This window comes from Bos indicus x Bos taurus, chromosome 26, assembly GCF_003369695.1.
Source record: "Bos indicus x Bos taurus breed Angus x Brahman F1 hybrid chromosome 26, Bos_hybrid_MaternalHap_v2.0, whole genome shotgun sequence".
Classification (NCBI taxonomy): domain Eukaryota; kingdom Metazoa; phylum Chordata; class Mammalia; order Artiodactyla; family Bovidae; genus Bos; species Bos indicus x Bos taurus.
The window spans coordinates 1,523,992-1,534,747 of NC_040101.1; the positions used below are offsets into that span (position 1 = coordinate 1,523,992).

General features: G+C 53.9%; 1 long non-coding RNA gene across 1 annotated transcript; it reads left to right on the forward strand.

The window, feature by feature from the left end:
• The first annotated feature begins 8,440 nt into the window (after positions 1 to 8,440).
• Positions 8,441 to 9,415, forward strand: LOC113884446. The gene is made up of 2 exons (XR_003508869.1): positions 8,441 to 8,777; positions 8,915 to 9,415. It is a non-coding gene; the product is annotated as an uncharacterized LOC113884446 (long non-coding RNA).
• Positions 9,416 to 10,756: the final 1,341 nt, after the last annotated feature.

Genomic DNA, 10,756 nt, shown 5'->3' on the forward strand with positions numbered 1-10,756 from the left:
GTGTAACAGATTTCTTACACTGTGATTCAACAACCTGAGGAATCAGACTCTGCATCGAGTTATCCAGCCACAGGAGATAAGGGATTCACGGAAGGTAGCCACAAAATCGTCTCATCCCTTGATCCCATCTTATGCTGAGAGGTTTTAGCTTTGAACTTGTTTTATTTTAGGTTCCTCATCATGATTAGAAGCCACCCACCTGACTGACAGGCCTTGAATTCCTCACACCCATCCTAATGACTTAAGAGACGCAGCATGTCACCATGCCCAAGCCTTGGCTTCCAGAGGCACGTCATCCTTAGGCTGGGTGACCATGAAGTTGCTGCTCTATCGCCGTGTGCTGTGGGATGCCCACAGCCCAGGCTCAGGGCTCAGCCACCTGGTCACAAAGGCCCGGATTTGCTACCTGCAGACCTCCAGTAACAAGGCTCTCAGCTGCAGAGAGAACACTGTCTGTTTATTCTGGCCTAGAGGGGTGATTGTATACTGGTTGTATACTTCAGAGAGTACCAGTTACTCACAACATTTATAGGAAGGTCAGAGGACCAGAGGGTGAGATGGTTGGATGGCATTACCAAGTCAACGGACATGAGTTTGCGTAAACTCCGGGAGTTGGTGATGGACAGGGAGGCCTGGCGTGCTGCAGTCCATGGGGTCGAAAAGAGTCAGACACGACTGAGCGACTGAACTGAACTGAACAGCGGGCCAGGCAGGAATGGTTCACAGTGAGGCAAGGGGGCCAGGAGAGACGCCTGACTGCCAGGGCACGAGTCCAGTGGAGACCCCAGTGTCTCCCACTCATCGTGCCTCAGACCAAGGCCCAGAGCCCTCCCTGCATTTCTCCTCAGAGAGCCGAAACCCCTCAGACGATGTGACTCCAGCTCCCACTCACGGCCACCGCTGCACCTTGACGCGTCGCTGGGCAGCCCCCAGGGACACGCAAGCCCTGACTCGGCTCGGGGTGCTTGTTATTCTGTTTCCACCCTCGCCCAGGCCGGGCTCCAGAGGAGGTGGGGCATGGCTGAACGAGTCGTTCCATGCTGGGAGCCACATTTTCCAGCCACCGAATAGCCCTTTTCCTTCTGTGAAAAGACAGCTGTGCCTCTAATTCTGTTTTGCATCATTCGTTGTCCTAACCCTCAGGCCTCAAGCCTCCAGACGCCCCAGGAGCCGACCCACTTTTCATTAACTTACAGGATTTAAAAAAATCTTCGAATTTCTGATCTATCACAATTAGAGCAATAATGCTTTTAACAGTCGATGCTCTTGCGATAATAATTTTTGCAAGAATTGCATAAGGTCTTTTTTCTTTTCAGTTAGCAAGGTCATGAAGCAGAGTTTGGTGGTGGGTGTACTGCTCCTGGGAGGGGGCAGGGCCACTGTCTCCTTGGTGCTGGGGGGAGGACCAGGCTAAATAGACGGGGTAGGGGGGGTGCCAGGTCCCAGCAAGGGGCACACGGGCCACTTTCAGGTGAGAGGCGGGCGGTGGGGCGAGTGAGTGGAGGCGGGCAGGTTCATTAGTGGGAGAATGCACTCACGATCCAGGGCTGGGAGAGGCGGCGTGCATCCGCAGGGGAAATGTCTGGGGTCGTGGGATTCGGGGAGGATGAGTTCTGCTTTACACGCACGTGGAATCTGAGGTTCTCAGGAGTGTTCAGGGGAAGATTTCTGAAGAGAATGGGACTGAGCTGGAGCTCAGGAGTGGGTGAGCTCTGAGCCGGCCCCGCCGGTCTGTGCTGTTATGGGTATTTGGGGTAATTGGGGCTCCTGGTAAACTCTGTTTCCTCTGATTTTCTTCCCCACAGAAAAGAAAAGGCTTTCTGCTGAGGACTTGTCAGACTCTCCATTATGATTGACATTGGTATTTTTTTCAAGTATTGAATTTTATAGGAACTGTCAGCCTTTGACTCGAAAAGAGACTTTTTATGCTTTGTGGCGCGTTCCATGTCATTTCCGCCGGATCCAGGGTCCCGTTTATTGAGGGCTTATTAGTTCCAAGCCCATAACTCGCTGTTTGCATTTGAAATGTGATGGCTGCAAGTTTTCAAGTGTTCCACTTTTATTCCCCGTTGGGAATTCCTCACAAGACAGATCCTGACAATCGAACTGCCAGGAAGCAGCTTTCCTGGAGAGTCTGCAGTGTGTTCTAAGACGTGTGTGGTTGGTGCAAGTAAACCGGCCAGCTCACCCGGTCCAGCTGGCCTCTGGTGAGCTCTGGGGCCTGTGGAGGGGCCCGCACCACAGGGGACAGAGGCCCCGGCCGCTTGCTGTACGCCCCGCCTGCCTTTGTCTGTCTGTCTGCCTCTCTCATCCCCTTGTGATCACAGGTGCGCAGAGAAGGTGAGGCCATTCATCAGGACGTCACAGCGGGTGCCCTGCTCCACGCCTGGCCCACCGGCTGCGATGGGGCCGCCCGGGACTCAGGTCCTGATCTTGGGTGCTGCCAGGCAGAATCCGCTCTCATTTCCTGGAAGCACCTGGAAAGTCGCGGGCATTCATCGACTGATGCAGCTGGACAGAAGGACTGACGAGTCGGCTGTCTCTCAGGAGAGGGTAGCGAGGTGAGCTTGGCCTTTCTGCCCTGTTGCATGTGTATGCAGGATGGCAGAGAGAAGCAACCTTCCACCGGAACCTCCAAGGCACCTGTGCCCTCCGGGACTCCATCTTCTCCCCTCTGCCAGCTCACCAAGCTGCCTGCCACCAGGCTTGTTAAGCAGCTTACTGTGCAGGGGCTGGTCGGCTGAAGCTGAGTGGGAGCAGGACCACCGCCTTTGTTCACAGCGATTTGCAGAGCAGACATTTCCAGAGTCAGCACAGGGAGGCCTTTGGATGAAATTGCTCCTTTTCTCCTCCTCCCATACTCCAGAAGCATCACATTTGCAACATTCTTTGGCCTTTAGCAATATTTCATGGACTCCCTTCAACAGTTCTGAGTTCCTCTCTGCTTGTTATAGAAAATGACACGATACTTTTTTTTTAAGCAGTGAAACTTCTGAAATCATTTATGTACTGTTTTTAAAAGCTTGGGAGCCAAGTGGTGCCTCACAGTGTTCTCTAGAACTAGGTTTTTTCTGCGTCCCGTGGCACCCACTGGCCACATTAACTGACACATTCTTCTGCATATCAAGGCGAGATTCAAGAATCATTAATGCTACATGTTAAATGGTTTTGCCATCTGCTTTTGCTCTCTCTTCTTTTCTCTGTATACAAAACGTAAGAGCCCTTCCTCCATGTGAAATCGCCCGATTCAAGATGACCTCTCGCTGACCTCTGTGTTTCCCGTGATAAATACTCCAGGTACACAAATGGAAATGTTTAGTCTGCTTTTGTCTTAGAGAGTAGTAGGTGGCAGGGTCCACCTTAGGAGACCTTGGTTTTTCAGAATCAGTGCCCCGTACTGCGTATCCGTAATTTTGTTCTTTATTCTTAGATCAATGTATTCTGCCTCGAAACGTGTCTTGTTTACTCAATTGTCCCCTTTTGAGACTTCCACCCTCATGGCAGAAAGTGAAGAGGAACTAAAAAGCCTCATGGTGAAAGTGAAAGTGGAGAGTGAAAAAGTTGGCTTAAAGCTCAACATTCAGAAAACGAAGATCATGGCATCCGGTCCCATCACTTCATGGGAAATAGATGGGGAAACAGTGTCAGACTTTATTTTTCTGGGCTTCAAAATCACTGCAGATGGTGACTGCAGCCATGAAATTAAAAGACGCTTGCTTCTTGGAAGGAAAGTTATGACCAACCTAGACAGCATATTCAAAAGCAGAGACATTACTTTGCCAACAAAGGTCCGTCTAGTCAAGGCTATGGTTTTTCCTGTGGTCATGTATGGATGTGAGAGTTGGACTGTGAAGAAAGCTGAACGCCGAAGAATTGATGCTTTTGAGCTGTGGTGTTGGAGAAGACTCTTGAGAGTCCCTTGGACTGCAAGGAGATCCAACCAGTCCTTTCTGAAGGAGATGAGCCCTGGGATTTCTTTGGAAGGAATGATGCTAAAGCTGAAACTCCAGTCCTTTGGCCACCTCATGTGAAGAGTTGACTCATTGGAAAAGACTCTGATGCTGGGAGGGACTGGGGGCAGGAGGAGAAGGGGACGACAGAGGATGAGATGGCTGGATGGCATCACTGACTCGATGGACGTGAGTCTGAGTGAACTCCGGGAATTGGTGATGGACATGGAGGCCTGGCGTGCTGCGATTCATGGGGTTGCAAAGAGTCGGACACGACTGAGCGACTAATCTGATCTGATCTGATCTGATCGTCTGTTATCTGAGAGGCAAGAGAAATGTGCTTCCATGGGGAGGGTTCCATCCGGGGTGTGGGTGGAGGGCAGGCGGCCCCTGCGGTCTGTGACACGGTGGGCAGTCCGGCCGAAGACTCGGGCCAGCAGATGTATCCCCGCGCACCCTGTTCGTGGGTTCCCCCAGGCTCCTCTGGTTGCTCAGACTATAAAAAATCTGCCTGTAATACCAGAGACCTGGCTTTGATCCTTGGGTCTGGAAGATCCCCTGGAGAAGGGAATGGCTACCCACTGCAGTATTCTTCCCTGGAGAATTCCATGGACAGGGGAGCCTGGTGGGTTACAGCCCATGAGGTTGCAAAGAGTCAGACACGACTGAGCAACTAACACTTTCTGAGACTTAAAGATTCCTTAAAGATTGTGGCTGTATATGAGGTGGCCCCTTCCTCACCTAGTTGAGGGCTTTGCTTTAAATATGCATTTACATGGAATGCTGCTTTAGGGGTAAGTAGGTAAAATTGCAAATTAAAGAGAGCAGGAGTGTGTCACCATCTTAATTGCTGGGAAAAAGTAGCATTCATAACTTTTGCTCGTTTAACTTGAGAGCCCATTGTGTCTCCTCCTAGGAACCTGTGTCATCCTGCACTGTGAGTTTCTACCTCTTTGCAAACCTGACTCCTTTGACTGCATTCGCTGACAGCTGGGCTATGCGTCATTTTCAAACTACGTTGAGGATGAGTGAAAGTTTAACCACTAATCAGTGAAGCCTTGCTTCTAAGGGGGTCAGTCGTTTATGGTTTCTGAAGATCTCCATCCTCCAGGAAAATAAAACCCATGTTCCTTCCCAGGAGCAATGCTTGACTTGGATTCAGCAGAGGAGAGTGTGTCCTTAGACAAGTCTGAGTGAGCCAGAAGATTCTAGTTCCAGACGCCAGGTGCACCTTCACACCTTTGCTGAATGAATGGGTCCATATATTTGCTGGCATTTTCTATCTTATTATGACCACGACTTGGCATTTTTAGCACAAGTGCTTTGCCCAAACATCAGTCAGTTTTTCATGGTGGCCCTGGAGCCTTCAGCGACTTGGGGCAGGTCTGTGCAATTCCCATTTCTCAGAAGAGGAAGCTGCTGTTACTGTTTTTAATAACAGAATTGTTTTCACTCTTGCAGAACGTTCTCGTGTGCCCAGGGACACTCCTGTCCTGTGCGGCTTCCAGGAGGAGCCGAGTTTCCAGCTCTGCCCTCTAGAGCAGCACACTTGTCTGCTGCAGTCCTGGGGTTGGATACAGACCCTCCCTCTGAGGGACAGCTCCTCCTCCCTCAGGCTTGAGGCAGAGTGACGGCGGCCCAGCTGCGCCCGATGAGGATGTCTGAGCAGGCTCCCAGGCGGTAAAGAAAGGACTTCCCCCTAGCCCTGCCACCTCGGAAGCAGGGGTCCCGGATCCCTGGGGGGCAGGACGACCCTGCCCTAGGCCTCTAGGGCCACTCTGCGGGCAGCCTGTGGATGGATGATGAAACTTGTCTGCAGGGTCCTCCCAGAGTGAGGAGCTGTCCTGACCCAGTGGAGACCCCCGCGGAGGACGAGGTGAAGTCTCATCTGATACTCTTATGGGTGGGCTTGGAGCAGGGGGCCGTGTGGACGTGGTGGGACCCCTGGACCCCGGCTTTGTGAGTCAGGGAGGCTGTGTGGTGTCAGTGTAGACAGATGTGCTCCCACACGCACGGAACAACCCGCTCCCGTCCCCAAAACAGAGCGCGCACTGTGTGTCCAGCCTGGGGTCCTGCTTGTCCATTTGGTTTTCCTCTTAGCAATGAGGACTGCTTTTTAAAATTATTAACTGAAAGCCTTGATGAGCTTATGTGATGCTGGTTAGGTCTTGGCTGCAGACAGCTCTGCTGTGGTCTTGAGTTTCTGGAATCTCATGATTTCTGTCCCTTTTGCTCAAGGATCCAAACAAAGTAAAACCATGCAAACATCATACACTAGACCAGAGCCGTAAATAATTGCAAAACTAGACAAAATTTTGGATGCAACAGCACATTATTTCTTATATATTAGTGTTTCCTACTATAAACTTTTATAGCCTGAGTAGTTTGGTCTTACTCATTTTAAATTATTTTTAATTACAAAAGAGATACATGTTTAATATTGAAAATTCATACAAAAGCAAAGAGAGTAAGGAATCCCCCCACCATAATCACTGCTGATGTCTGGTTTATATCCTTCTAAGCATTATGAAAAGGAGGAAAAAGTACATCACATTGTATAGCTTTAAACAGTCTTCTTAGTATATCTGAGTGTTTTTCTAACACTGATAATATGTACTCATATTTTCATAGTTAACAGTTGATTCACAGAACAAAATATATTGAATAAATCATCCAAATTTGACATTTTGAAATTTTAATTTTTTATGTAATTAAAAACAACATACTTCTATAAATATATATGTATCTAGTTTACTATTTACTACCATTGCTAATTGGAGAAGGAAATGGCAACCCACTCTAGTATTCTTGCCTGGAGAATCCCATGGACAGAGGAGACTGGTGGGCCACAGTCCGTGGGGTTGCAACGAGTCAGACACGACTGAACGACTAACACACACACACACCATTGCTAATGCATTTTTTCATTCTTATTTTTGTAGTCTGTTCGCGCACAGGAACACTATTATTTTGCCTGGTTTCAGCATATTTTATGGGATTTGCAGGAGGCAGGCGGGAGCAGGCCCTCCTTGACTAAGCACGTCCCACCTCCATCTCCCTGCTCACGCTCCTCCTTCAGCGCTTTCTGTCCTGTTGCGGTGCTCTCAACAATCCAATTTCAGGCAAAAACAATCCAATTTTAGGTGTTTGGCATAAGAAACATGTTTACAAGCAGTTTTTTTCTTTATCTTAAATAAGAGATATTTCTTGTGTCAGATAAGTGCTGGGTGAAATAAATAACTACAAACCAAGATCCTGGGATGGGAAGCCGGGGTAGCGGTGGGACAATTTTATGTAGGGAGGATTTCCTGATTGGCAGAGGTGGGAATAAAATGGGGGTGTGGGGCTCCACGTTCAAGGATCCAAACGAAATAAAGCCGTGTGAACATCAGACACGAGACGTCACTACTGGAACGGAGAGCGGAGAAGAGCAGGTGGGCGTGAGCTCGGTGAGGGGGCGGTTAAGGGGAGGGGCTGGCTGGAAGGGAAGTGCTCGGTGAAGCTGACGCCGACCTCCGCAGAGCAGGCCCCGCCCGCCCCCTCCCCGCCCCCGCCCCGCCCCGCCCCGCCCCGGCCCCCTCCCCGCCCCCGCCCCGCCCCGGCCCCCGCCCCGCCCCCGCCCCGCCCCCGCCCCGCCCCGCCCCGCCCCGGCCCCCTCCCCGCCCCCGCCCCGCCCCGCCCCGCCCCGGCCCCCTCCCCGCCCCCGCCCCGCCCCGCCCCGCCCCGGCCCAGGCCCGGCCCCCTCCCCGCCCCCGCCCCGCCCCGCCCCGCCCCGGCCCCCTCCCCGCCCCCGCCCCGCCCCGCCCCGCCCCGCCCCGCCCCGGCCCCCGCCCCGCCCCCGCCCCGCCCCGCCCCGCCCCGCCCCGGCCCAGGCCCGGCCCCCTCCCCGCCCCCGCCCCCGTCCCGCCCCCGGCCCCGGCCCGGCCCCCTCCCCGCCCCCGCCCCGTGTTGCAGGACCGACCTGGCTGTGTCCTGAGTGTCCCCGTCTGCCCTGGCAGCGACCCCTTGGAGCTGGCAGCACCCTGTTTACCTCGAGGAAGCTGCGGCGCAGGAACGGGGCGCCGGGCAGTGAGCGAGCAGCGCCCGGGCTGGAGGCTCGTCTTCTAAATGCCAGGCCCCGCCGGGCTCGGGCCGTCCCGTCCACAGGTGCCCTGGGCGTCCCTGCCGCCTCCCACCTCTCGTGACCACGGGTCCTGAGCCTGCCCGCAGTCCCGGCCTGGACACCGGACTCACGGGAGCCAGAGGCTCTGCGCCCCGAGGCGGTCTGGACCCCTTTAACCCTGGGCGAGCTGTCTACCCCCAATCCCACCCGTTATTCTTTCTGTAACACTTACTGGGCCCGTCTGTGCCGGGGTGTTTTCAGTTCAGTCGCTCAGTCGTGTCCGACTCTTTGTGACCCCAGGGACTGCAGCACGCCAGGCCTCCCTGTCCATCACCAACTCCCGGAGCTTGCTCAAACTCATGTCCATTGAGTCGGTGATATCACTGAGTCAGTGATACCATTGAGTCAGTGATACCTCATCCTCTGTCATCCCCTTCTCCTCCTGCCTTCAATCTTTCCCAGGGGTGTTTACAGTCTTGCAAAACCAGCTGACAGGGTGACCTGGGCAGCCCCGGGCAGGTTTGCACCTACAGGAGAGCAGGACGTGAGGTGCACGGGCTGTTGTCAGTGAAGCAAAGAGCCCCCACCCTGGACTCTGGGCATCCATGCAGCCGCCTGGTTTCATGGCATGTCCTAGCAACCCTGTGGCTCCCTGGAGGAGGTGTGAGAGAACTGGCTGACTGCGAGAGGCCGTGGGTTGAGGCACGGGCAAGTCACCAGTGCCGGTAAGACCAGGCCCCAGTGTGGACAGCTTCCTGACCCCAGGCCCCTCCAGGCACCTGGCTCCAGACCAGGCAGGGGAATGGGGTCCCTGAGCCCCCGCCACCCCTCACTGCCCTCCTGTGGCCGCACTGCCCTGCAGGAGTCCCTGCTGGGTGAACCCAGGACGCTGTAGCTGAACCTCCCCAGGGAAACGATCCTGGTTCTGAAGGTAAGACCCAAAGGACTGCCTACCTGCCCAGGTGAGACCAGGGACAGGAACAGCTCCTCCAAGGCAGAGACTGCATCTGTACTGCAGCCTGTGTTTTGGCCCCGGATTGTAGGCTGTGAACAAACCAGCCAGGAAGCCAGGAGTAGAGGTGAATGATGCCGCTGGCATCACATTTGGAAAGAAAAGCAAAGTTGGACAGAATTTAACTAATTTCCTCACCGTGAATCAACATATTACTTTGTGCGTGTACACCCAACCAGCATCCTCCCCTATGTAAATAGTTGTTTTATTAGATTATTTAAAACACAACAGTGTTTGTCATTAGCTTCTCCATGAATCATCTGAATCATGGTTTGTGGTTACTGAACTAAAATTCAACCTTGAAGCGTGTTGTGATATATTTTTGCAATAAAAATATCAAGTTCATTTAAACAATTACTTTTTAAAACACTGTCTCTCACCCGGTGGGTTTTCATTGATCGGATTATGAAAGGCAATCGCTGTCCTGATGGTCTCAATAAATTCCCCATGTGAGACAAAGTGGTCATGGCATCGACTCACTGGGCAACCTCAAACTGGAGCTCGCGGCTGGGGGGGATCCCAGCCCGCCACGTGCGAGGCTGTGGAGGGCAGCAACGGGCAGTAAACAACTAAGGCTGTGTTTTGAGGCAGTAAATTTATTCATGTCATTCTCCAAGGTAACTCGGAGTGTTTCTGAATTGTCGTGATAGCGTGAAAACGTCATCTTCTCCTGGGAATCCGGTTCTGACACTGACTTTCCTCCCCCGTTAGGTGTGGCAGGATCAGGCTTGGGGAGGTGGCCCTTTCATCACCGTGGCGTGGATGTGAGGCAGGGATAGTCTTGTCTCCCCGATTCTCAGCTGTGGGCCTCCCTGCGATGCCGGGGCCTCCGTCTCTGGTCCTCATGGTGCTAATTGTAGGACGTGACCCGTCCTACAAAAAGATGCCCTCACTCAGGTCTGCTAGGATGCCCTGGTGGGCGCCTGGCCCTCGGTGGCTCCCAGGTTGGAGGGGGAGACACAGAAGCCCCTACACCTGACCAGAGGCTGGGAGGGGGCCAGCGGGACTTTAATGTTGGGCGGGAGTGGGACTCACACAAGCACAGAGAAGGAGGGACCCTGGTGCAGCCAAGGCTGGGTACATGCTCTGCCTCTGCAGACGGTCCAGGGGCGGCGGACGGGTCCCTGCAGCTGACATGACCAAGGAACGCAAGCTGAGGCTTAACACACCAGAGGTGGATTCTCATGGATCTGGAGGCCCAGGGACTGGAGTTGAGGCCGCTCATCCACAGGACACAGGGAGCCATGCTCCCCGCAGGGATGGAGGAGGAAGAGGCTCCGAAGGATGAGGTCGAGGTGGCCTGGGAGGAGGACACCGCCTGACGGGCACAGCTGGGGCAGGCAGCAGGGATGCAAGGCTAGGCATCACATAAGGCTGGCGCTGGGATGCTGTGCTGGGTCATAGGCACGGCCCAGAGGAGAGAGGAGGGACTGCTCCACGGGGAGGAAGCGGGGAGTGGGAGCCGGATGCTCCCAGATGGGCTGGCAGGGAGTCTGGGGGATGCAGGACAGCCAGGAGTGACCACAGGGGAATGGCAGGACCCCGCCCATGGGCCCGGAGGGTGATGAGTGCAGAGGAAACAGGAAGGTCCACTTGGGCGTTTTGAGTTGGAGACACAAGCGGCTCCAAGACGAGAGACCTCACAGGCCTTTGGATGGCCCTGTTGATGGGGAGTCCAGGCCCAGGGCGTGG